The sequence below is a fragment of the Ixodes scapularis genome, unplaced genomic scaffold (assembly GCF_016920785.2).
Source record: "Ixodes scapularis isolate PalLabHiFi unplaced genomic scaffold, ASM1692078v2 PGA_scaffold1__304_contigs__length_218370807, whole genome shotgun sequence".
In the NCBI taxonomy this organism is placed as follows: Eukaryota; Metazoa; Arthropoda; class Arachnida; order Ixodida; family Ixodidae; genus Ixodes; species Ixodes scapularis.
Window position 1 is genome coordinate 108,502,251 of NW_024609846.1, and position 25,505 is coordinate 108,527,755.

The window sequence follows — 25,505 nt, forward strand, 5'->3', positions numbered from 1 at the left end:
TCTACAGAAAATAAACGTTTAATTTGGCAAAGTTGTGCCGAAAACAAAACATACAAAGAAGTAGCGTTACAGATGTCGAAGGTCGGCGGAGTAACACGAACGATCGCAGTAGTGACACTGACTCCGGACCGCCACGCAGAGCATCTTTTGTACCAGCGTGGGTTTCTGGAACATTCGGTTGCAGAACATTAAGCGCGTAGAACATTCGTAACTCTATCAGATGACGAGGCTCTTGAACTTACGAGAATGTCAGGATGAAAGAATAAATAAAAGACGAGTCCGCTCCCTGTAATCGAATCTGGAGCCTCCGAGCGATAGCCAAGCGCGGTAACCATTAGGCCACGTACGCGCTCGTTCGGCGACGAGTGTGGCATTGCTCCCCCCTTTTAAAAGCGCATCGTAGCGATGCCACTTGCCAGGAAACAAATCAGCAAAACAAACCAAAATAATGGGGCACTACGGAAGCTTGTAAAACACGGCCCTATCGAGCGTAGTACAAGAATGCAATTCAAAGTCCTATTGACTGTAGTACGGTTTGAGACGCACGACGTGGACGACTTCTGGTCCTGCAGGGCGGCATGATGTAGTCAATGTTCTGTCCGGCATCAACCGTAGTTTAGATGCCCGAAGCGGCGAAGCACTTTGTAGGGTACGAAGTAGCGTTTTAACAGCTCCGTGCTGAGACCGCGGCGGCCGAATACGTGCCCACACCCACACTTCGTGTCCGCGCTGAAAGTGGACGTCGCGACGACGAAGGTTGTAGCGTTGCTGGTCTTAAATCCGGAGCAGGGCGAGCTGGCAGACTTCTTCGGCCCGTTGCGCTTCCACCTGAGCGTCGTCGCTCCCATCGTTAGTTGACTCGTGGGGCGGCATAGCGCAGAGCATTGTCGTTAATTTCCGACCATGTACCAGCTGTAAATGTATACGTCCGCTGGTCTCTTGAAGCGCAGCGTTGTAGGCGAACGTGACGTAGGGCAACTCATCCTCTCACGTCTTGCGCTCTACGTCGATGTACGAGGAGATCATGTGACAGTTTGTTACGCCGCTCCGTCAGCTCGTTGTTCTGCGGGTGGTAGGCCGTGGTGCGACGATGGCTAGTGCGGCTGAGCTGAAGAATTTCTTGCGTCAGCTGCACCATGAGTGATGATCCCCGAACTGTAATAAGGACTTGAGGGCGCAATGTCGTAGGACGACAGACTCGACGAAAAACTTGGCGAGTTCCACAGAAGTCCCCGACGGAAGGGCTTTTGTCTCAGCGTATCGTGTTACATAATCAATGGTTACGATCATCCAACGGTTTCCCATGGTTGACAGCAGAAAACAACCAAGTAGATTCACTCGGATCTCCTCAAGCGGAGCAGTTGGTGGAGGAATTGACTGCAGCAGATCTGCCGGCTTCGTCGGCGGTTTCCTGCGTCGCTAGCACTCGTACCATGATCGTGTGTAGATGTAGACGGTTTTAGGAAGCGTGGGGCAGGAATACTTTTCACAACTACGGGCCAGTATCCGGCTGCAACCGAGGTGTCCGGACTTCGGGTCGTCGTGGCAGGCTTGAAAGATATTCCCTCGAAGGTCGGTTGAGATTACCAGCATCCACGCCGGGTTGTTGTCCCCGAAGTTCTCCTTGTAGAGTACACTTTTTCAAATGCGAATGTCGACGGGGCTCGTGAGAAACTGCGTGGCATGATACTCCCTTGCCCTTCTATATGCTCTATTAGTGCGCTCAGTTCAGGACCGTCTCGTTGACGTCGTGCCATGTCATCGGTATTCACTGCGCCTATGACGCACTCGTCGTCATCGTCTTCGCTGCTACCGGAAGGCGTTTCGACGGGGCGCTTGACAGGCAGTCGCCATCGTTGTGGTTGCGACCTCACTTTTAGGCCAGTCATGGTAACCTCTTGTAATATGAGACCCCATCCAGCGAGGCATCCTGACGGGTCGTCCTTGAGGTTTGCAAGCCAGCAGAGCAAGTGGTGGTCCTTGACTATGCGGAACGGGCTCCCGTACAAGTACCTACGAAACTTCGTGATTGACAAGACGACCGCAAGACATTATTTTTCAGTCGTGGAGTAAATTATCTCCGCCTTGGACAGTGTCCGACTTGCGCAGGCGATGATTCGCTCGGTGCCTTCTTGCTTTTGAACCAGTATCGCCTCAAGTCCTTCGTTTCTAGCGTCCGTGTGAATCTCGGTTTCTGCATCCTGATCGTCGTGTCCAAGAACAGGATGAGTTTGGAGCCTTCGCTTCAGCTCGTCGAGTGCCTGCTGCTATTCCTCGATCCAATCGAACTTCTCAGCGCCCTTCCTGAGGTTTGTGAGCGGTGCGGAAATCCTTGCGATTCTTGAACGAAGCGCCGAGCGTAGGCACATGGTCCAAAGGATCTTTGCACAGCTTTCTCGTCTTTCGGCGCTGTAAATTCCGCGACGGCGCGAATCTTCTCTGGGTCTGGGCAAACGCCTTCGTTACTAAACACGCGACTTAGGAATTTCAGTTCATCATAGGCGAACCGAGACTTCGACGGATTGAGGAAGAGTCCGGCGGTACGTATGGCTTGGAGAATAGCTCGGAGTCGTCGTAAGTGCTTCTCGAAGTTGCCGGAAAACACTACGACATCGTTCAGCTAGACAAGGCAGCTCTGCCAATTCAGTTCTGCCAGTACGTTGTCCATGACACTCTAAAACGCTTCTGGCGCCGTGCGTAGTCCGAAGGGCTATGCACGGCGCCAGCAACTTGCCAGCCAGCGGAAGAGCTTGAACTCGTACAGTCCATCCGCCCTGACGAAAGCTGTCTTCTCTCAGTCCCGTTCTTCGACTTCGATCTGCCAATAGCTGCTCTTCAGGTTCATCGATAAAAAGTATCGAAAGTGGGGTAGCCGGTCAACCGTGTCGTCAATGCGGGGGAGTGGGGGGGAGTGGGTATACATCTTTTTGTTCATCGCCGCCTTCAGTTTCCGCTAGACCACGCAGAACCTAAGCTTTCCGTCCTTCTTATTAACTAGTACGACTGGAGTGGCCCACGGACTGCTTGAATGCTGAATTAGGTCGTCGTTCAGCATCTCATAAACTTGCTCCTGGATTACCTCTCTTTTTATGCGAAGACGCGGTACGGCGATCAATACACAGGGAGCGCGTCGTCCTTGGCAACGATGCGGTGGTTTGCATCGGCGGTGTGGCGTCCCTTCACCGACGTCGTAAAGCAGTGGCTCTATTCCGAGAGGAGGTTAATACGCTGCCGTCGATTCGGACCTGGAAGCTTAGGGTCATTGCCGGGCAGCGCTGGTGACGTACAGTCTTGCAGAAGTGGCGAGGATTCTTCTGTGATCGCGCCGATTTCGGCGGAGTTTGGGAGCTCCTCGACGTGACCGATAGCTGCTCTTTCGTGAGCTGTTGCGTTTCTTGTCGGAAGTTCTTCACGACGACCCCAGTGCGAACATTTTAAAGTTCAGCTACACCTCTTGGGACGCCGATACCTCTTCCCAGGAGCAATTGAAGGTTGTCTTCCCTTACAACTTCGCCGCACGTAGATGCATCGGTCACGACGGGTACAACAACACTTGATTCCGGCAGAATGTTCACGTGGTTGGCAGCGACTAGGACTCGGAGTTTGGAGTTCCTCTGGAGGCGAAACAAGTGTCCGCAGCGTCAAATTATTCTGTTCATGGCCGATGACGGCGCCGTATTAACACAGTAAGTCCATGCCACAAATGACGTCTCTGGCAGAGTCTTGTGGAACGAGAAATTTACAGGGCACGTCTCGCCATGAATCTTGGCTGGGGCAGTGCACTTTCCGATGGGTTTAAAAAGGTGTCCTCCGGCGGTTCGGCTTTGTGGTCCACCGTCGTGCGTCATAGCCTTCTGCATCGAGAGAGCCTCCCATTCAGGTCTGAGTTGTCTGCCCCAATCTTCAAAAGTGCTGATGCTGCGCGGCCGTCGATTACAATGTCTAGGTTGTTGGGCACGGTTCCAGAAGCGTCGTCGTTGCCATGCGTGGAGTCCGAAGAGTGGGAGCGCTTCGGCGTCCTTCGGTCGTCCCCGGCCACGCCACCTCCGGGCTTTGCCACACTTAGTTTTCCCGGCGGGAAACGGGCGAACGGATCTTTCCACGGGACCGACGAGGAGGTGACACGGGACGGCGCGGGGACGGCGAGCGGGATCCTCGGTGAGGAGCTTGCCCAGGGGATGGTGGCCGGTGCGAAAACTAATTAATATCCCTCGGTCGCACACCGTACCTCAGACACAGGGCGTCTCCCACGAACCGTACAAGTCCAATCTTACGGCAAGCACATTGTCGACATACGTGGCCACCTTGAACGCAGTGGAAGCACACAGGTCGTCAGTCAGCCGTTCGCCAGACGTATGTCTTTCTTGGCACAACTGGTTCACCAAGCACGTGCGCTCGATCTTCCTGGCGTCGGAGATACTGCGTAGAAGGGTCGTCTCGTCAAAGTCGCGCCTGGTTGAGGGGAGCAGCCGGCGGCGACCGTCGGGCTACTGCAGCGTATGTCACCAATGGCCCTTCGGATGGGGCCACGATGACGGGAGCCTCTGGCTGGATGGCTCGCTGAATCTCCTCTCTTACTACTTTGGCGATGCAAAGTGGTGCCGGGCCTGTGGCAGCGGGCAGCAGCTTCTTCAGCTCTTCCTGGACAACTTCACGTATGACGTTGCGGATGCCAGTGAAGCTGAAACTGATGTCGTAGCACGATAGCGAAGAAGCAGCTTCGCTCGAGTGTTGATGGTAGTGGCTGGCTCTTGCGAGAGGAGCACGTCTTATGTTTATGGCCTCAGTGATAAACTATTCGATGTTAGAAGTGCGGTTGCGAACAAGACCGCCGAAAATGTTATCCTCCACACCTCACATGAGGATCCTCAGCTTCTTTTTGTTGCTGGCTTGAGCGTCGGCGCGAGCGTTCAGGTGCAGAGCATCCTAGACTAAGCTGGTGTGTCTCTCATCTAGGCCTTAACTCCTTGTTCGAAGCAGGTCTTCGGCCCTCTCGCGTCGGTGTTGGCAGGCAAACGTCTTCTTGAGGTCTTGCCTGCAGACCTCCCACGATAGTTAAATTGGATTTGCTTATATCGTATAACAGCTTACTTTAAAAAGGGTCTGCGACGGCTGTACAACTCTAGAGCGCACGACACAAGAGCGCCGACAGTAGAGCGCCACGACGTTAGCACGCGCGACTCGAGAGCGCAGCGACAGTAGCGCACGTGTCATTAGAGCGCCCGTCATCAGAGCGCACAACCAGTCCTGCGTGAGTGGCCCGACCCGAGTGGCCCGACTTTATTTAAAACCCGCTGTGATTTATGCCGCGGAATTCAGCAAAGCCATTACGAATGAGTCGACAAAATTTTTGCATGTGACAAACCAACAAGTGTTACAAAAAGCGGACAACAGAACAAAAAGTGAAAGAATATAAGTAGCGTTCATTTTTGCAGTAAAACCCATCGCACCTGACCTAGCTTCATTAGCTGTTTGATTTTAATTGATAAAGTTCACCACCGACCTGACTAATTTTTATTTTAAATTATTTTAAAACGTTCAGATGTTAAGAAGCAACATGTAAAATGCTTAATCGTATTACGGAGTTTTCAAGATCATTTTCGGGAAAGGAGCTCTCATGCCAAGTTTCATACGCCAACCATTCATATTGTCACAAATGACAATTTTACTAAACGCTTAATCTGGGAACCTGTACCGACAATAAAAATGAAATATGCGTTGATGTCTGCGCAGTGGAGGAATGGAGCGCTGGGGCGAGACCCCCAGCATCCGGTGGGGCAGACACTATTTCTTACGCGCTTTTCGGAATCTGGCCGCTAGAGATCTTGACGCATTGGTTCTGTCTCTGGAGACGTTTTTGTCGGAAAAAAATCAGACCTACGAATTTTACAATAAATCCTTTAGATTTACTACCTTGGCACTATCCTTGTGTACAAGTTCGATTTCTATTCATCTCTAAAACTTTTCAGCTCGAACTTTTATTTCTGTTTGTGCGGCGGTTTTTTCTTCGATATTCATATATTTCTGAAATCTTTGATCTCCTTATATTTCTGAATCAAAGCACTCGAATTCGGCCCCAGAAGATTGAACTACTTTCTAAGAAGAAAGGTGGAGAAGCTACGGTTTTGTAGAATGCAAGGAAGGGACAAAGCGATAGACAAGTATTTTTTAGGGGCGAAGCTCCTTAGGGGCTAGACATGTCCGTATGTCCGTCCGATGTCCGGCGCTGTGTGCTCGTGCTCTCAAGCACGTGAGCACGTGCTCCCGTGCTCGTGTAGGGCAAAAAAGTACAAAAAAAACACATCTCCACGTGGTGAATGATGTTGATTTGGGCGAAGCTCTGGTAGTGCTTGTCTGCGTAGACGGTGAGCCGCAGCAGGCCGAGCCTTTCGTTCGTTTTCGTCCATGTCAGAAAGAGAATGTGTGGTATGGAACATGGTTATATACGCTTTCGAGCATTTGACCGCAGCGTGACATGGATGAAAACGAACGAAAGGCTCGGCATGCTGCGGCTCAGCGTCTACGCAGACAAGCACCACCAGAGCTTCCCCCAATCATCATCATTCACCACGTGGAGATGCGGTTGTTTTTCTCTTTTCATCTTTTTTTTTCTTTGTAAGCTCTTTTCTGGGACATGCAGAAAGGGCATGTCCCAGAAAAGAGGTTGCATGTCCCAGAACCTAAAGAACCTTTAGGTTCTGGGACATGCAGAAAAGGCATGTCCCAGAAAAGGGGTTGCATGTCCCAGACCCTAAAGAACCCTTAGGTTCTGGGACATGCAGAAAGGGCATGTCCCAGAACCCAAAGGTATGTGTTCATAGAACACAACCTTTAGGTTTGTTCTATGAACAACAGAAGGTGACGTCACCGTAAGCAACGCGTCAACGAATGAAGATTTTGGAAAAAATATGCGCAAATATAGTTCACAGATTTGCAGGGGACGTTTTCCTGTATCCGTCAAAATTCTGGAAAGCTTTGCATCCTATAAAAGTGCGCTGAGCTTTCCTTCGGTGTATTTTTTGCTGATAGCTTTTAGCGGTGAGCTTTCTTTATTACGGTAATGGAGGTCACAATACGTCTTAAAGCCATGAGAGGGACGTCTAAATAGCCACCGAATAGATTAAAGCCCAAATGCTTGTCAAGAATAGACCAAATATAGCAAAAAGTAAGCTATATATAGTATATCCCAGAGGAGCACCGCGGCATCGTGAAGAAATCTTAGACTCGCTGCTCCACCCAAATGCAGGCATCCCCGGTACCTATATGCCCCACTCCCTTGCCCCCGTTTCTCTCAGATGTCAGTATAAACAATTGGTTAGAAAAAGTCGTACCCGTTTTATTTTTTTTTTTTTTTCATTAATGGAATATTTAATTGATCGAAAATCACCAATGCTCCGATCCGATGAGTCGCCCAATTTTGTTCTGTCTGTGGAGCCGCGGGTTCATCGCACATTTTGCGGTGTTCGCTCAAATGGTTGTGCGCTCTCGTGTCGCGCGGTCAACTGGCACTGCGCTCTCGTGACGTGCGCTCTAATGTCAAGCGCACTACTGTCGCAGCGCCCTAATGTCGCGCGCTACTGTCGCAGCGCCCTAATGTCGAGCGCTGTAATGTCGGCGCGCGACATTAGGGCACTGTCGCAGTCGGTGCGCTCTCGACTGCGACAGCTAAACGAGGACCTCAAAAAAGCCTCATTGCTTTGCCACAATAAAGTCAGTATCTGAAAGCTTACTTTTATTAGCGTTATGTATGGGTCATATGCACTAAACACACCATGTTGAAATTAACCTGAGGAAGGGGTAGAGAAGAAACATCAAACTGTAGAAGGGACAGAAAATAGACAGGACGACGTCTCAAGATTTCGTCCTGTCTATTTTTGGTACCTTCTACGTTTTGATGTTTCTTGTCTACCCCCAGTCTCAGGTTAATTTCAACACAGTTAATATTCACCAGCTCGCCTGCACCCTTACGATTTTTACTAAACAAACACCTCACTAGCAGACGTACGGAGTTTCTAGATAGTTAAAAATATTACGAAGCTCATAGACAAGAATAATTTTGCAAAATATTTATAGAGTAAGCCGCCATACACGCAGGATCTGACCTCTAAAGTAACGCTTCGGTAGAACAAGTTGATTCTCAACTTCACAATGGCAATCAGATGAATTTGTGCGGAAAGTACGTGTTTGCGTTTTTAAAGTTAAATTAACCTATACATTCCCCTCCTCTCACCACGAACGAAGTCTTTCATCATCTCCGCCGATCCACAAGGGGCCCGCGAAACATCGATGGTTGAGAACCACTACACTAAATAATTACAATATTTAATGAAAATTTTCTTTAAAGGAAGTAAACGTTGGCGGGTGAGATTATAAATCGCGTCGATCTTGACAATATATGTCTAATATTTTTAGCATTGCTGCCACTACGAAAGCTCGTCCCGTATCCCCAACTACCACAGCAAGTTGTTACTAAGTATCCTTAATCCCCGTTCACTGCCTCCTCATTAAAAATCATAATCACACAACGACAGCATCAACTCAGCGATTTCGACCCGGAGCGTCAACTGAAACACTGATTGAACACGAGCTGCGGCAGCGCGCCGACGCAGCACTCTGTCCACTCCACTCTGTCTCAGTACTTGATCGTTCTTTGAGGGCGTTAAAGTTCGAGCCAACTGGCCTTACCACCTCCCCTATACCTCTAACCCGGCAGGATATTGGAATCGGCGTGCTAGTTAGACCAATCAACCGTCCGTCTTGCACCCCGTGATCACGGTATCCGGGGGTATTTACGGACAAAGATAGTGAGCAGAGAACGATCAAAGACATGCCACTGATGGTACCGCAAGCATGTGTCCTTAGGAACCCTGTTAGCTTAGGTAAACAATAAATACAGTTTCGGTGGCGTTGGCCAAACAGGGTGTACAAAAGCGAAGTTATGATTAACAAGAAACGTTGGAGAGTTTGAAAATACAAAACTAGACACAAAAAATATACTTCCCAGGATAATAGAGCACGAAAATGTGCACAACGAAGTCATTTAAATTCTCGTTGTGTTAAATATTCTGGCCTGATTTTTTTTTTGTTCATGAACTTTTATTATATTTTTAGTTACCTGGAGTCGCAACCTCGGTGGCACCAGCGTTAAAACTACTAGACCGGAACAGTGCTTCATTTTATTGTTAAAGGTAAATGGTCAAAGCATCTTAACACAATCATTGATAAGTGAATATGAGTGAATACCTACGAAATGATATGATGTAAAATTTCCATGGCAGGAGTTCGGTTTACATTTGAGCGTAGGCTACAACAAGGTAACAATTTTTACGTTGACATTGTATTCAGTCAACAGAAAACCTGCTGTTGTTTTAAATCATGTCCTTTTGAAATGGAAGTGTTTTTTTGTACAATGAGATAAATCAGTTCCTTAAGCTTTCTGTTTCGGAATATTTTCTGTGATCAAAAATTACTGCCTTGATGTTTTTTTATAAGTATACTCTCATACTTTTATGTGAAGCACAGTTCTAATAAATCAGCCATCCAGACATTACAAAAGAGTAACCGCTTTAATTGATTTTTTCTTCCAGGGTGAACCTTCCAATGGGAAATTCTCCAGATTTCTTACGTGCGTTCTCCTGCAGTCCTAACTCGACTATGACTATTACAAACAAGTGCACAATGTGGTGACCAAACGCAGGCAACAACTCAATTTATAAATTGATTTGAATAAAATTCCACAATTTCAACTTTGGATCTCTCATGGCGCGCATGCGCACTGACGCTATAGATATAAAAACTTTAAGTATGCAATAAAACAAAAAAACTAAGAAAACACGTAGTGCATAAATTTGTGTAATTGTTACTTTGCACGTCGGTTTTTGTCGACAGATTTACGCAACTCATTTGTTTGAAACGCTTTTTTATATTGTTCAATATTTTCTTGCTACTTGTTACTTTCTTAATTATAGTCCGCATAGTTCGCACGTGAAGTTCTCATTAGCCACGCATCCTGAAGAGTGGAAGTTTAATCAGCACAAACAAAAAAATAACTTATATGATACAGAACTCATCATTAACATAACGTGACAAGTACAAAATCTGGAATACCTCGTGATTTTGGACAACATTAAAATACAAGTCCTTCAATAGTCCGCACCCGTAGATAGTCCACACCGCGTAATTTGTCAAATTTCAAACGTGTAGAGTCCCTGGACAATAGTCCAGGGTATAAGGTACTTAAGAACTGATATAAACATTGACTACTCGATACCATCTCACAATTTTATGTACCAAGCAAACCATAGGCACTACTCTGGTCATCTCAAACTTGTAAGCATATAAAATCATAATCCATGTTTCCGTTGTCGGAATCACAAGTCTCGCTGCGACATAATATTAATATTAATAATAATACAACACAATACAACATTTCCTATCGAGGACTATACTCATGACGAAGCAATCTGGTTCGTCAAAGCCGACAAGATAATGTGTGACTTAACCTTTTAGGTAGAATTTGTAACATATTCAATATAATAGTATTAATAATATAATAATAATAATAGATAGGAAGAAGAATATTAAATAGTAATAATATTTTTGCATCATTATTCTATTTGGTTCCCAGAAACCACTATAAGTTCTTGGTGCTGGCACACCGACATATTCAAACACTTACTAAAATATTAAATGTAAAAATAGTACCTTTTAACAAAACCATCTTGAAAAGGTGACAAGATAAAAAAAAACAAAAAAAAAAACTGTGGAAAACAATTTGACGACCCCCGAGCAATCTAAGCTAGCAGTCGTGATGCAGGTACCAAAAGAAATTATACAATTAACAGGCTAAAAAACATGGATTGATTATTTCGAGCATTGAATATTTGCAATCATCTTACTCGGCACGTTTTTAATTAGACTTATAAAGTACTCATTAAACCCATTCGACAATGTTTGTCTTCAGAGCTCTTAACCATTGTGGTTGATCTCTTCCACTTGTTTTGTGCAACATGAACCACCCAAGACAGGTTTTAGTTTTTTTGTGTTTTTTACACAACGTCGACTCTGTCATCACACAAAAGAAAAAGTAACAAAATATAGATTTCTTTGGCATTTCAGAATTTTTTGTTTAATTGGTTTCGATAACGCCTGAAAACTGTTAGTTCTTCGATTGATTTTGTTTTCATAAATTTTTTTTATAACGCATTTTTCGTGCGAAGATTTAAAAGTAATTCTTTTGTAATCAATGGTTTCCAACCTTTTTTAATAGTGCCTATCTTTTTCGGAAAGCAGCTTTCATATACTTTTTTCCTGTTTTGTTTAAAGGGACACTGACAAGGTATTTATGCTCGCCGAGGTTTTTAGTTGTACGTGACATATGAGAGCTCAACTACCCAGAACAGAATTTGCGGCTCGAAATTCGGTTTCTTTCCGCCCGAAAACCGCCGATCAACAACTGGCCGGTTCGAGTCTCGCTCACTCTCTTGTCCGCGGTCACGGGCCGTTTTCTAAGGTATCGATGCGACCACCAAAATTAATCAAAGTCGTGGGTCACTGAAGGCACACACTCAATATTAAAAATAGAAAAAATATGAAACCCATTTTTTGTGGCTTCTAAAAAGCTGCAAACACGTTGATTGAAAAAAAAGTTCCATTGACAACCGGAAGCCGATAGCAGCGGACGACGGGCGTGGGACCTCTATTTCAGAACTGTCGTTCGCGGTACCGGCGAATTTCGTCTGCCTTTAAAAGAGAAATTTGAGACTGATCAAAAGAATTGGTATTCACCCCGTACGACACGCCCGGCCACCAAGCCGATTTGCACGAAGACGTCGCCGAGCCGTCGCTCCCTTCTCGTGGCTGAAGACATCGCTCGCGCAAACGTCAAGCACGACGTGTCTACTTCGAGTTGGATATGCACGCGTACGATTTCTTTACTAGGTGAGAATGTGGCCAATGCGTGGTGCATCCCGACTTCGACCCGGGAGTGCTTTTGCTAGAGGAAAATCGGCAGCAAACTTTCCAACTTAGTTTATCGGCTGAAGTATTACTAAGGAAAGAGATCGCCCGTTTTCTATATGCCCCAGTGACTCAGTGGGAAAGACGTCCGCTTCACAAAACGGTAGGACCGGGTTCAGTCCCCCGTAGAACCTTTTTATAAGTGTTTTTTGATGTTTACATTTTTTTTTTTACAATTATCACTGAAGAAACAAAAAAAAAAAGAAACAAATGTTGTGGACGACACGTCGCTGAATTAAATGGTTTGGGATTTCCTTTTTGACACCTGCGAACTCAATGTAATCACTTTCCACAAAATGCAAGGAGCATATAAATCCGGTAGCGTCGGCTTTCCGAGGTGCCCGTGAATGGTCGACAGGAATTGCAGCCAGCCATTGGTCCCGATCCCGTTGATCTTTCGGAAACTCTGTTGCACAATGCCACTTCTGTTTCGGACGCAGGACATGTGAGCCAGCTCTTCACGCAACATCTTGGGTGTATTCTTTTCGGAGCCGATCAAAATTCACCACGGGCACTCACTACTCATCTCCAACTCATCTTGGAGTACAGAAGAACGAGCGGATCATACATAACTGCAAAAGAATCGCACGGCGAACAGTTCCCGTACGCGTCGCATGTCGTCTACTACGGGAAGGAGAAAAAACAAACAAAAAAACACGGTCGGGTGTAGCCACGTGACTTCCGCCACTCACTCTCTTCTCTCCACTTCTCCGACCTCCGTCGGGTTTCGGTTTCGGTTTCGAGCAGTTGCGTCTTTTGGCTATGTTAAAAAAAATACGCTATTCTGTTGCAAAATATTATTTGGGTAGTCCTCCGACACAATAATAAAGCGTTTGGCAAAAAAAAAAAAGAAAAAAATTAGGGGGGTGTCGGTGTCACTTTAAGAAAAATATCATGCGTCCTCTGCGTTCATTTTATAAAGGATATCATCCCAATCAAAACAAGATAATTTCTGTCTGAAGTCGTATATGTTACCAGACGTTATAATCTGAAAGGGTATGGCGAACTGATTATTATGTTTTATGTTCCCAGTTTGCTTTTTCTTTATACACAACAATATACCCAAGTGATCGTTTATATAAGCTATCACCACGCCAGATTTGATATACGAGCTTGTATTAAATAAATCCATCTTTTTCGATGATTCAGTAGTAGTTCTTCTTGCAGTATTTACCATAACCTCACATCCGTTCGCATTAATGAGCGCATCAAATTGTATTGTAATTTACATGTTCCAATTAGCATGTTGAGATTAAAATCGCCTCCCATGACTACGTTGTATTTATTTTAATTCGTGATATTGAGGAAAAACTCTAAGTAAACCAAAAGGGAAGAGAGGTTCCCACTTTGCGGGCCATAACAGACGTCGATAATCCGCTGTTTGATCAGTCAGGACAGCATCTCGCAGTCTTTATGAACGCTGCAATAATGAAACAATGGGTTGCTCTCTAGCATTTTTAGATTTATCACATTTAAATAGATTTTGTGTGCGTTGATGTAGCGTCATTTTACTCTATCTCACGTTTCACTATAAGGCGAATTTTCGATTTTTTTTTATTGAAACACTAGACAAGTGATGCACACTCTAAAAAAATCCCGTGCGTCCTCTTTCCCGCAGAACACTCGGAGAGCTAATCATCACAAGTTAAGGAAGCAGCTCAGCGAATGACTATGTCGAAAATATAATTAGACCACAAAAACGCAGTCTGAGTTGTGACATTAAGCAATGCAAAACGTCACGCTTGCATTGCTTAATGTCACCACTCAAACCGCGTTTTTGGTCTAGTCCTATGTACCGGCACCGTCATTCGCCGAACTGCCTCTGTATGCCGTGTTGATTGGCTAATGGAGTGCTGTGCGGAAAAGTAGGCTGTAGATTTTTTTTCAGAGTTCAAGAAGCCAGAGCCTGTGCCCTTGGCATTGGTTTTTAGTCTCATGCATACTGATCACCATGCATGGTTGGGACGTCGCATTTTGATGTCACAATCAAGGTAACATAGTAAACGTTGTTTATCATTTTGGTTTTTTTTTAACACCACACGCAGGGAACTTACGGCTCAATGAAACTCCCGACACTTTCAACAAGCGGCGATGTTACAGCTGCCGTTCCACTCTTTTTGGGCCTTATCCAGACGGAGACCTGTACGCTACTCGATTCAAGTAATCAAATTAATTGTAATCGATTACTTTTTAGAGCAATTTTGTAATCATTGGAATAAATTTATTAAAAAGTAATCCCAAGCCTAATAAGATTACTTATGAAAGCACCAAAATGACTTGTAACCGTTACTTCCTTCCCCTCTCCTTCCTAACGCCGTTCTCTGTACAAGCTTCCCACGAAGGAATAATGGAACCCAGTTTCCGACAAGAGAGTGGTTTAGGTGGATTGGAAAGATAAACACTTCATGGTTAGGATGATTCCAAACCAATAAGGAACAGTACGAAGGACACGTTTTCAAACCAGCTTAGCTCTCCGAGGTCGGCCCTCCGAGGTGCACGGCTCCCCGAGGTCACGACCGAGACAAGTTGCCCAGGCCTCACCATCCAGACAAGGTTGTGCGATGCGTCTGCAAAAGTTTCGATGAAACGCCGATGAAACGCCGGAGGCATAGTAAAATTGTTATTACGTATTTCCTCGTGTATGAGGTACGTACGATCCTGTGCCAAACCTATTTCAGCTGATTCCCCTGAAAACAACCAATCCAAATTGTAGATTGGATACATGCACAGCGTGCCAAGTGTAGCATATATGAACTATCTAATCAACGAGCCATGTTTAACCGGCGTATTTTCACCTGTAACCAATACTAGCGGTAATCAATAAAATGGGAATAAGAGCTTCAAATGTTTTGTTCAAGACGTGAGCAGAGGCTAGGGAAGGTTTCCACAAGGACATCCCTAACTCAACTATTGTACTTTCCGGACTATCTACATGTGCGGACTATACAAAGCACTGGATATACTTGTTGCGCAAATACAAAGAACGAACACGAATGTGTGGACAAGGACAAGCGCAATTTTTAACTAGATTTATTCGCCTCCAAGCGACTGCGAAGGGTTCGGAGCGAGCATGCTAGGCATGCTATAAAGGAAGAAAATGAGTAAGAAAACATACGAAACAAGAGACATCCCCTGCGTGCCGAAATCACTGTATCAACCAAGATAAGAATTGAAATTCAGTATCAAACAAGGAAACTCAAGTGTCGCTCACTCGGGCATTTCCCTTATTCTGTGTATAAAACGCTTCTCAGCTTTCTTGCGGTATGGTCTTTACTCCGGCTGAGGATCCTAGTCTTGTGAAGTCGTAGCGTACACATACATGTCCCACAATGCATGGGCAAGTGCGCATTTCCTACATCTTTTCTCGATAGCTCATGCTCTTGTGCCGGTCATCGACAAAATTTCCCGTTTGTCTTTTCCACACGTGGGAAAGCCAAACCACTGCTGTAGAAAATTCCACACACGGACTGACCTGCTTTTTGTTGGGGCCATCTGTCTCCTCTTCTTATTTTTCAGACAAAATCCTCGAACCTATCGTGCCTATCGTGTTTTACGCGCCCGCAAGCTTGCGTGGCGCGGAAAACACGATAGACACATTGTACCTGCTCACTACCTATTCAGGGTGTGGGAGACTTCATGTATATAGGGCAGCACTTATGGTCGGCACGCTCTTTGCAGCTGCTCGTCTCGGTTTCTCCGAGTCCCCTTGATTTTCTGGAGCAGGAAACCGGCCGACGTCAGTCTGGCCACCTGATTATCATAGTTGCTCTGCGTTGTGTGTGAGCATGACTTCCTGACAGCAGATCCTACGCAGACGCTGCCTTTAGCTCGCTTTACAGTTATTGAATAGGTCGAGTCAAACGGCAACATACCCTTCTGCACGCGAGCGTTGGAACTCTAGCACATATTTTTTTCTCTTATAATTAGTCTGGTATCTAACAACTGGAGGCAGTCATGAGACGGTAGCTCATGTGTAATGGACAAGCCCAACCCCTGACACTAGAAAGGCGCTTAAAATTACATCTGCAGAGCCGTCAAAACGTACACCAAGTTGATTTTTCAGAATACTTTTAAACATCGCAAAGGTACATAAAAGCTTTCAGATAATTGTTGTAGTCAAACTGGTTATCTAGGTTTGAACCAGCGTTCGCCAAATAAATATTGCACAGCACCGGCGTAACGCACGACCATATCGAACTACTCTGGCGTTACATGTAAAACCAACTGGTAAAAAAGTGAGAAGTGGGTTTGAGTTAAAAATTCAGTAAACATATAAAATTATCGCCTGGCAAACTCGCACAGTTTCGGAGAGTCCGCTCAAATTCTAATTTGGGTTCATACAATGATTTTTGTCAGTCCTGGAATCTCTTTTGTGGTGCTTTGCAACGTTGCTTTGCAGCACTTTCGACGACGTGGCAAAGCAGTCGCGGTATTCGGCGAGTAGGTTAATCAGCTATCGTCGTTTCGGGCCCAGAAGCTTAGGGTCAATGTCGAGCTGCGCTGGCGACGTACTGTCTTGCTGAGGTGGCGAGGATTCGTCAGTAATGGCGGCGATAGCGGCGGAGTTTCGGAGTTCCTCGACCTGGCCCACGGCTGCACCTTTTGCTAGGTGTTGCGCTTCATTTCGGAACTTTGTCACGAGGGCCACAGTGTGGCCATCCTGAATTTGAGCAGCTACTCTTGCGACGCCTATTCCTCTTCCAAGAAGCAACTGGAGGCTTCCTTCGAGCAAAACTTCGCCGCAGAAAGCTTTGGGAATTTCGACGATTACGAAAACACTCGACCGCGCCTGTAAGTTCACGTGACTTGCGAGGGCTCGCACCGCAGACATCGTCGCTTTGGGTTCCTCTGGTGGTGAAACAGGTTTTCGTTGCGTCAACCGGTTCGTTCCGAGGTCGATGACGGCGCCATACTCGCAGAGGAAGTCCATACCGAGGATAACGTCCCTCGGACAGTCTTACAGAACGACGAACTTCACAGGGCACATCTCACCGTGGATCTTGACGCGAGCAGTGCATGGCCCGACTGGTGTGATGAGGTGCCCACCGGCGGTTCGTATTTGAGGGCGTTCTCACAGCGTTGTCACTCTTCGCAGGCAGCGTGAGAGCTTCCCACTCAATACTCAGTAGTCTGCTACGGTGTCCACGAGTGCCGATGCGTCGTAGCCGTCGATAATAATGTTTAGGTTGTTGGACACCGATCCAGGGACGTCGTTGTGGTGCGTAGCGGCGAGTGAGTGTGAGTGCTCCGGCGTTCTTGGAGGCTCTTCAGTCGTCTTCGGCAACGCCACCTCCAGGCGTTGCCGCACTTAGTTTTCCCTGCGACACAAGGGAGACAGGCTATCCACGCATGCGCGAAGAATGACGTGTCATACGAGGACCAATAAGCGAACTCGTTTGCGCCTTCCCACAGCCAATCGTAGCGCCCAGGCTCTGGCAGCGCCGAAACAGATGCACCCTCTGGAAGATAATACTTACCTCGTTGCTGCTCCTTCGCGGCCAACTTCACCTTATAGCAACGCATTCTTAGTGTCTGCTGCGCCTGAGGAGGTAACAAGCGAAGCGCTTCTCCCCTGGCCGGGAGGAGGGTACTGAAGGCGGTCTGTTACCTCCTTTTGGTACCCTTTTTTCTAAGAGTGTAGTGTAGCAGCGTCTTCGAAGTACCCCGTATCTAAGCAACGAAGCCTTGCGCCAGTTGGTGAGACGGGCGAGAAACGCGGACTGTCCACGCGAACCATCACGGCAGCTCAACATCGAATGTGAGTTCAGGACCTAGTTGGACAGGACTACCTGCGTTGCTACTCTACATGAGGAGATGGAACTCGTTTTCTAATCTTTTTATAAGGATTGCAACCTGAAGCGACTGACCAACGCTACATTGTGGTTGGTTGGTTGATTACGGGCTTTATGGCGCAAAGCTTCGATGGCCATACTGCGCCAAGCTTGTTTAGCTGGAACACCCGTACAAAAATGGTGTATGATCGGCTATAGAAAACTCCCTGTATGGCCGGCTATAAAGAACTGGACCAATTAGCTATAGCCACTTTGATGGCTTTCTGTAGCTTGTCCTTTGGTCTCGCCTATGGAGGTCTACAGCTTTTTCAGCGGAAGCTAAGGTTTAATCTATGGGTCTCTATAAAAAGGATGCTATAGCCGCCTATAGCTTTTCTTTCGTTTCCCTCAGCCGCCTATAGCTTCTTGTATGATCTGCTATAGAGATCTCTATGAATCTTTTAAGACACCCTGCAATAGCAACCTACGGCTTTTTCTATGGTTTCATTAGCCGTCAATTGCTCTCTGTATGGTCCGCTATAGCTTCTTGTAAAGCGCGTCCTAGGGGTCCTTTTACCCTATAGCTGCCTGTAGTTTTTCATTTTTACCGCAATCTTATGAAAGGTGAAACAAACAAGTGTTTGTCACTGAACATCTTAAAAGAGAAACGAAACCTTGTATTTAGATGTAAAAGAAGAATGAACATCTGAAACTCATTTAAGGCGTGTCAAACTTTATCAAGCCACTTAAAACATAAAGGAAACCCTTAAAAACTTCACTCACCCAGGTGTTCACAAAAACGTCAGGTAAAGAAACACAAGGAATTGTTTTCAAATCTCCTAGAAGTTTATTACACACAGCCCATTCAGTAAAAAAACTACAAAATAAGCAATTGGTAAAATATCAAAAGGTACTACTAAACTGTTCTAGAACTGAGAAAATTGCGCTGAAAACAAGAACCAAGTATAATTCCTAGATAGTATGAAGTTTTAAGGCTGCCGACCGAATTTTTTCCCCGAAATTCTTCTGGCAGTCGCCACTCATTGGGGCTGCAATCAGTTCAACGAACGATGTTACATCGACAGATCGTTTTATCAACATCAGATTTTTATAAACAACTCAAAATAGTTTTTTTTTTGTAATGAGTTCCTGCAGACTTCCCAAAAAGTGGTGTGAACGGGTGTGCTGGGTCGGTCAGCACGCATCTCAGGAATGTAGGCGCGATGAAATACCCCTGCAACGCGCAATTCGTGTAACGAGTGTCGATGAAACATTAGTGTCGATTAGACGTGTGTCCAGGAACGTGTATTCACAACAAAGGTGTCCATCAAACGTGTTTTCACAAAACGCAGGGAGAATTAAAAAGTCAGTATTCTAACTGCAGTTTTCACATGATTTCAGGCAGCTAATTGCAGGTGACTGCTGTAGAATTTCGGGAAAATCATTTTTCCTACTCCCAGACGATAGACACTGCAGAACGGTCAATTGTCGCCGAATAAGTTGCAGCGCACTTACGTTGAAAAAACCGGACTTGAAAGATGTAATCCGTGCTATATGTCGACACGCGCACTGCAGGACAACCACTAAAACACAAACCGAGAAGGAAAGGATACGTGGAGATTCACCACGATGTAGCACGAGCAGTTGTTGTCCGAACCGAGCACTGAACGCATCACAATAATGTCTTAGGTTTTGACGAAATTGCTTCTTGCCGACCTATGGGTAGGACTTTTCGATCGAGATACCTTTTACCATAAAGCGAAATCCACAGCAGCCCCGTGGGCCGCACGACACGCGAAACTAGGTTCGCAAGCAGGCATTCCGGGATTGGCGACGGCTAATGCGTCATACGTCGAACAACGTGATCACGCTCCTTCCGTTACCTGTGCACAGAGAGCGGAGTCAAGTGATAAAAAGTCTACGGTTTATTGGTCCGGCGAGTGCATACCTTCTACAACGCTTTCAGCTTAGGAGAGAGTGAAAAAAAGAGCAGTTAGAAAGCAGAGCCCCTTCAAGGCCAGAACGGGGGTGCGATTACAAAGACTAATCTTCAGGGGCATCCCAACAATGAACACAACGAAAGGATGTGCCACTTGTATGCTCTAGAAAGTTCGACCCAAGGTTCATAGTGAAGTGGATGCTATGTGTGACCTTCGGCTTTAGGCAAGTGCCGTGTTCTGCGTTATCACCAGCTTCGAGACTGTATTCACGTGACCTTAATCGGAGAATCGATTGGCCTAAAACACGTGCAGCGTCTACTTTGATGTCAATACCGTGTGAACAGGACAGCTTTATGAAGGGTATTCAAAGCTGCCCTCCCCAGAAGTGAACCAAAACTGGGCGAGTTCGAAGATGTCATGTTTTAAGCCGTGTTACCCACATTATAATTTCAAATGAAGGATTAACGGCGAATATGTTTTTGCGCACGATGAATATATCAAAGAATCAAAGTTTTTACGAACCCGCCGAAAGCCAAAATAAACAGCGGAGCCGGGAATTGAATATATATACATATATTGTTAAGGTGATGCTGTCGGCAGCAGAACAGACAGGACAGTACACGATGATAGAACACACATACGATTTATGGAGGCCGAGCCGGCCCGTGGGGCCTAGCGCGAGATGGTCGTGCGCGCCACTGCCCCATCGTCGTCTTCACCTTCCTAACAGTACTCCCTCCGACGAAAACGGCCGACCCGGCCGGTGAATAAATGAACACATGAAGCACACGTACAACGCCACACAAACAGAAGAAGAAAGGACAGCTGCCGACAGCGAGGGTGAGGATGAAGATGGATACGTTGAATTTCGGCCTCTTCCGCAGCGTCACAGACCTCTGCACCAGCCACACGACGGCACGGTCCGGGCTGGGGGACTCACGTCACTGAGAAGCGTCGGAACGTCGGGGGCTGGGGATAGGGGCGGGGGACCGTCTGTCGGCTTCGTCTGGTGCGGCTTGTCATGGCGTCTGGACGGGGGCTGGGCGACGGAGCCATGGGCTGGTGTTTGGTCTGCTGCTGCGGATGACTGCCTCAACGAGGCGGGTTCACAGGATCATAGCGGCGCCGATGTTCAATGAAGGAGATGAGTATGGCTCCGCACCTCCACCATACTGTTAAGGTGATGCTGTCGGCAGCAGAAGAGACAGGACAGTACACGATGATAGAACACACATATGATTTTTGGAGGCCGAGCCGGCCCGTGGGGCCTGGCGCGAGACGGTCGTGCGCGCCACTGCCCCATCGTCGTCTTCACCTTCCTAACAATATATATATATATATATATATACACAACACGGGCACTTCACACCATCGTACGTGGTCTCCGAGGAGGATATGAACGAATATGTGCAGATGAATGAACCGTACTTAATCCAATGAATCAAAGAATCAAAGTTTCCAGGAACCCGCCGAAAGCCAAAAATTGGCGGAGCCAGGATTTGAACTCTGGGCCTCCCAATGTCCGGTCGGGTGTGTAGTGGTTAGCACACCCGACCGAACATTGGGAGGCCCAGAGTTCAAATCCTGGCTCCGCAAATTTTTGGCTTTCGGCGGGTTCCTGGAAACTTTGATTCTTTGATTCATTGGATTAAGTACGGTTCATTCATCTGCACATATTCGTTCATATATATATATATATATATATAACTGAGAAGAAAAAACCCTTAGTGAAAACAGCAACAACGGGCGATATAATCTTCGACGTTTCGGCCGGAGTCCGGCCTTCGTCAGGAAGAACTTTTACAGATGAACGCGGGTGGTATTTATACAGTGCTACGGTCGAGTCCAAATTTCGGCGGGGTGACGGTTGTAGCTTTCGTGAGAGAGAAGCGTAGGGCAGTTTGCCACTGCCTTACGGCCGAAACGTCGAAGATTAAATCGTCCGTTGTTGCTGTTTTCACTAAGGGTTTTTTCTTCTCAGTTATATACCCACGCCTTCGGCCTCCCGCCACCATGCCCGTTATATATATATATATAATATTCTTTTATTATGATATTTATAATTATCTGTACACTGTTAGTTTCGTAATTTTAAACATCAATGTTGGGAACCTTTGCATCGCAGTGGCATTTATAAATAAATGGCTTAAAGGGCAACTCCGCTTCATTTTTGATATTGAGAAAACTATGTAGCCCTCTTCAGCATCATATAGGAAGACCACATGCCAAGTTTCGCGATGTAATTCCGTCTAAATATTTATTAATCTGGCCAGCAAACTTTCAAACGAGCCAAGTCGCCGAAATCTGCTAACTCTAGCGCGCGACGTGAAGAGCAATCAACAGCGCTGTCAATACCACGGATCTGGCGCAGCCAACAGTGAGCACCTACGTCAGAGGCATGCGTATGTCAGTTCTATGTTTTGGTTGTTTTTACTTCTCCGGGCGAAATTGAACGAAGACGTCGTGAGTGGAAGTGGCTCCTCCCGGCGTTGCGTGTTGGCTCTGTCCACATGATCACCGTAAAACGCATGCGCCAAGTTGGGAGCAGACGCACTCGTTTCCTCGTTTCGCCTCTGCTGCAGTAGGAGCAGTAGGAGGACGGCGTTTTGTGGTTTTGTTACGGTTCGAGCGCGGGCAGCATCCCCGAAGCCTAGCTGCGATGCCTCGCAGAAGGGCCATAGGCTCACGATGTTGTGTTGCTGCCTGCTTGAACTATCAGTCGACCAGCCCGGGAGTTGTTTTTCACAAGTTCCCTCGCGACAGTGCGCGTCTCATTGTTTGGACAGACATCGTGCGCCGTTGGAACTCCGAGAAGCCGTGGTCGCCAAATAGCAGGACATTGATCTGTTCTGACCACTTTTTGCCCGAATGCTACCAGCGAGATCTGCGCTTGTTCTGCGACGCTGGGTTTTCAACCAAGTATGCGCGTCTGGATCAAAACGCCGTGCCGTCGATCCTCGATCCTGGATCCTCGCCTTCCGTAACAGCCGACGGACTGACGCCGGACGCCGTGTCGTCGTACCTCGTTCCTCGATCCTCGCCTCCCCAAACAGCAGACGAATCATGCGTGAAGCGTCGTCGGACCGGGGTACGTATATTCCTCGCTCACGTCGCGCTGGCCGATGCTTTTGTCTCTGTTCGTGCGGGCGAGCACGTGCGATTGCAAGCCTGTTGAGGCGACATTCACGAGCACGTCGCACGTGAACGCACGCGAACGTTTTGTGCTATATATCAGTAGAAGTGAGTGCGCGTGTCCGCGCGCGGGCTGGCGTGCTCTTGCAAACGCTCAAACGGCTGTACGAACTTTACCCAGGACTGAACCGAACCTGAAATTGGGAACCGTAACTCTGAACACCGCCGTTATGTACTATAATATTAATATATTTCAATTATCTATGCTGTTACCAGTAGAAAGTACATTTAAGAGCAAACAAGTTGTTTTCAAAACCAGTAATCTGAACAATATATCCGATCATTATTGCAAGTTAGACTAGAAAACTGTTCGTTTGTTTGGCGACCAAGATATTCTAATATAGGCATCCAATTGGTATTTATGTTGACACTTGTTGCACATCGTCATTTTAGCACAGGGCAATTCTTTCCACCTCCACTCTCTCCTCTTCCTCCCCACTAACATTCTGGCTGACTCCCAGACGGCCTGCCGGCACTTCCTTCTCACCACCTTGCATCTATCCACTGTGTCCCTACTCGACTCCTTCCTATACTCCACCTCCCACACTTTCCCGTTAGTCTGGGTGCGGGTGCCTGGGCTGTGTGTTTGGGCACGCAGCCGTCCCTGAACACACAGCTGTCCCTGGTAATGAGTGTGCTTGTGTACTCGCCCGAGAACTCTCACACCGGGAATATGGGGAAGATATGGGGTTGCCACCATCCGACCAACTGAACAACATTATTCTCCTCAGCCTTCTCTTACTCGCAGACAGGGCGTTCTATGACATCAACCCTTTTCCCACACTTCTCCACGTGGTCTGGTAATGCCAGGACATTTCCTCTGTCTCGCCTCTTCCCAACCCCTCCCCCACCTCCTGGGAGGAGCGGCAGACCGATGACGCGGCCACTGGCCAGCAATAGCAGGTGGACCGTGCCAAATTGGTGGCCCCCATTTTTGAGGCCCCGGACTTTGGGCTTCACCTGGGGGTGCTGGAACCCATCCCTACGATAATGTTTATTCATTCATTATTTTATAACTTTCGCGCGGCCCTTACACTTAAACTAGGCTATAGGGTGTGTTATGAACAAATCAAAGACAATAAATATTGACCGATTGGTTTCACAGAGCGGTGACCACAGCAGCAGCAGCACAGTGTCGAAGAGCAGTAGCTTGCCAGTGGTCACTACATGGGATGACGACTCCAAAGCACCAACATATGAGTCATCGCTGGATGCACCAGTGGCTCAAGAAGAACCTGTTGGTCAGAACCAAGCCAGAACAGCATGCCTTAGCCAAGTACGTATTTTTGTTTTCATTGGTACAAATTAGCCATATCTTATGCATGAGCATGGAGATAACATTGTTATGAGTAACGAAACATGTTTACTAATACTGAACGTGCAGGTCCTTGGCCCGCAACCAAAAAGTGAATCATCAACAGCGTCTCGCATTGTTTGATATAAGGTGGTGTCAAAAAACAAAATTTCACTTCCTTCGATTGCACTTCGGAGTGCAGGGGGGGGGGGGGGGGGGGGGGGGCGCGGGCTGCATCTACCATTTGCCCTATTCGTTACATGGAGGCGCTTGTTTATGAGCGAAGTTTTGCGGTGTTGGTGAATCCCACAAAACCTAATCAGCATCTCTACCGACGGCAGAGCTCAAGAAGCACCATCGAAGACGCTCTTAGGCCTCACATACCTTTGTTCACTACGCTTTTCTGTCCATCAAGGTGGCCCCGCAGCACCGACTGGGGCCATTTTGGCCACTAGTGAGCCAATTCCTCAAGTAACAGATCATCTAAGCTCCGAATAAATATCAATATGTATGAAAATTGAGTACCAGCCGACGCTCCTTTGCATTGCCGACTTCTTTGACTGGCGCAGCCAATCACAACGCAAAAAAAAAAAAAAAATTGCGCAAGTTGGAAAACATTGTTTCCGCCCGCAGGAAAGCAAAGGGCTAAGGCCCACAAACTAAGAATTCTACCGTGGGTTTGAGCAGAAGGTATATCATGTGAAACCAGCCTATATGTACACAAACACAACTCTGTTATGTCTCGGCGTGGTGGTGGCGCGTCGGGCGCACTTCCGGTATGGGCTGTGGGCGGAAGACCCCATGCGAGACGTGTATTCCTGCATTGAAAGGAACCACACAAAGCCTGCCTTCTAGTCAAAATGACGCAACTGAGGATGTACCAAAAAAGTCGAGAGGGGTTTGAAGGTCAGTTTTCACGTGCTCGGTTTGTCCGAGAACATGGATATGTGTCGTGAAAAGAGAAAACCAGACGCCGTCGGACCATGATTGCTTGAACGGGAAGCGCTTTGGGTTGAAATCACGGATACTTGTAGTCATCAGCTTTATTTGTTTTGTTCCAACATAACGCCGGAGAACCGTCAAGTTGTGCGGACCACCACTACGCGAAGTTTTGCGGTGTAACGAGCCTCGCTAATTTCGCTGATTCCGCTCAAGTGGTCGGAGATTGCCAGGGCAACAATTCGAACGCGAAAAAGGGCAGGGGAACTCACACCGACGCTTGAAACGTTTGAAAGAGCAGACGACAGTTCGAACGATCAGGCAGCCGTTTGAACTTGAAGACGCACTGAA

At 47.0% G+C, this 25,505-nt stretch overlaps 1 pseudogene; it reads left to right on the forward strand.

Annotated features, from left to right (window-relative positions):
- Positions 1-9,687, forward strand: part of LOC120836259 — a 181,663-nt pseudogene extending 171,976 nt beyond the window's left edge.
- The last annotated feature ends 15,818 nt before the right edge of the window (positions 9,688-25,505 follow it).